A 2,901-nucleotide genomic window follows, 5' to 3' on the forward strand; every position below is an offset into this window, starting at 1 on the left:
CCAAATCCAACAATGTAGTCATTAAAATACTATATTGTGCTTTGTAATAAATGTTTCAGCTTTTCTCTCAGTTCCTGTCGCAATAAAATGACCATGTGCTGTGAAGAAACTTAAGAGAGAGAGAGAAAACATCCTCTTTGTGGGAAATGGTTTTTGTTCTGAAGTAATGTCTTTCAGATGTTAAAGCAGTGTACCACACCTACAAACACAATGCAGTGATTATTTCAATCCTCTGGTTTGGTCATGTGCTTCAAAAAGTCAACATTGCCTCAGGGACACCCACTATTCAGACGCATTAGTCCACATGTCCCCAACAATCAAAGGCAATACAGTCAGACTCTGTTCAGACATTGTTGTTAATAGTCTGAACAAAGTTCGAGAAAATGAAAAAATCAAAACCTTAGAGACAGCCAATGTTCTTACTTTGGATTTTTAAGGACAGTATAGGTCACTTTATTGAGTGTCTCATATTACAATATCAATGTTGTTCTAGCACTGGTACAGATGTATTCATCTTTGCACTACAGCTGTTATTGACACAGGTACTGTGAAGTTTGTATCATACTACTCATTGCTCAGTCATCACTTTGATGCCAAAAATATATATCTTGTAGACCTTTTAAAACTCATGTAACCTATGAAATATTTACTGATGCACTAAATAGTTATTAACTGAATTTCAAAGTGTTACATTGTACAGTGTACATAACTTTATTAAATATATTTCTTAAATATATGACTCAAAAATACATAAACTACCATCAAAAGTTTGGTGTTAAAAAAAATCAGTTTTTTAATACGTTTGAAAGAAGTCTCTTATGCTCACCAATGCTGCATTTATTTGATCAAAAATAAAGTAAAATCAGTGATATTGTGAGATATTATTTCAATTTTTAAAAAACTGTTCTCTATTTGAACATATTTTAAAATGTAATTTATTCCTGTGATGGCAAAGCTGAATTTTCAGCATCATTACTCCAGTCTTGAGTGTCACATGATCCTTCAGAAATCATTCTAATATGCTGATTTGCTGCTCAAGAAACATTTCTTACTATTATCAATGTTGAAAACAGTTGTGCTCCTTAATTTTTTTGAGGAAACTGTGATACATCAGGATACTTTGATGAATAGGAAGTTCAAAATAACAGCATTTATTTGAAATAGAAATCATTTGAAACAACGTTAAGCCTCAATTCTCACTTTTAATCCATCATTGCTGAATAAAAGTATTAAAGGGTTAGTTCACCCAAAAATGAAAATAATGTCATTTATTATTCACCATCAGGCCATTCCACACCTATAAGACCTTCGTTAATCTTCGGAACGCAAATTAAGATATTTTTGTTGAAATCCGATGGCTCAGTGAGGCCTGCATAGCCAGCAATGACATTTCCTCTCTCAAGATCCATTAATGTACTAAAAACATATTTAAATCAGTTCATGTGAGTACAGTGGTTCAATATTAATATTATAAATGTCATTGCTGGCTATGGAGGCCTCACTGAGCCATCGAATTTCAACAAAAATATCTGAATTTGTGTTCCGAAGATGAACGAAGGTCTTACGGGTGTGGAACGACATGAGGGTGAGTAATTTTCATTTTTGGGTGAACTAACCCTTTAATTTAAAAACAATCTTACTGACCCTAAACTTTTGTATATACTGTATGTATTAAAAATAGTCCTAAATATATACAAAATAGTGTTATTATTAATGCATTAAATATATTGGGTTCAAATATATACTTGTTATATTTCTGTTATATCTATAATGTTCCTGTATAATGACAATATAAACAAAGAGCTTGACTTGACTATAGTAATCTAGTGTAGATACAGGGGCAATCGTGATATAATAGTGATATAATTTCATGGTTTCTCATCAGCTATATAACTGTGCAAACTTTTGCAGTGCATATTGGTAAACTGATGTTTATGAAAGAAATTTCTATCTAAATGGATCCACAATCCATACAGAGATGGACTGTGGATTAAATTTATATAAGGAATAGATTTGGTAGAGTCAGTGAAAATGTGTTTTTAGGACCTGGTATGGATCAAATCCAGTGTTCAGTGCTTTTGCTTGTTCATGTGTTATATCCACCACCATTACTTTGCACCGTTGATGTGAATGAGCAGGAAATGATACTGATGGCTCTGAAACAGATAAAAATTTTGATGCAGCCATTTCACAGGTGAGACTGAATTGTTTGCTATCTTGTTACATTTGTGGTATGTCTATGGTTATTCAAGAAATCATATAATCACATATTGTTATGGCATTGTTATCAAAACACATGAACACATAAAGTGCATTTTCAGTTCCATAAAAACCATCAGTCTAGACACACAACAGAGACAGATGAAAGAAGCACATTTCATTCATGCCTGCTGAGAAACGCATTAATGGTGTTCCTTTTCTGCCTGTTCCAGACGTTTTACAAGTGCTTTTTAATTTTAGGGAAAAAAAGTTTCCCAACCAGTGAGTCACAAAATAATTGATTTAGAACAATCAGACAGACCCGAACAACACTATGACACCTCACTTTTACTTGGAATGTAACATTGTCACATTAAATAGTATTCATATTTTAGTTGTTTCATTAAATAAATATATTTATAATAAGATATAAAATATATTATAAATTAGTAATAGTAAAAGATTTAAAGAATTTCACTTCTTTGACAAAAAAACAAACAAACAAACAAACAAACAAACACCAAAGACCTAAATAACGTGATTCATTTAAACAAGAAAACTGCTTGTGAATGTGTTTCTGAGAAGGAAGGTGAATCTGGGTTTCATTTTACAACTCTTATTTGTATAGCTTGTTTGTTAAAGGTTTGTATTTAAGTGGATATATTCATGCCTGAAGATTATTTCAAAGTAAGGCAAGAGCAA

This window comes from Ctenopharyngodon idella, chromosome 2 (assembly GCF_019924925.1).
Source record: "Ctenopharyngodon idella isolate HZGC_01 chromosome 2, HZGC01, whole genome shotgun sequence".
NCBI lineage: Eukaryota > Metazoa > Chordata > Actinopteri > Cypriniformes > Xenocyprididae > Ctenopharyngodon > Ctenopharyngodon idella.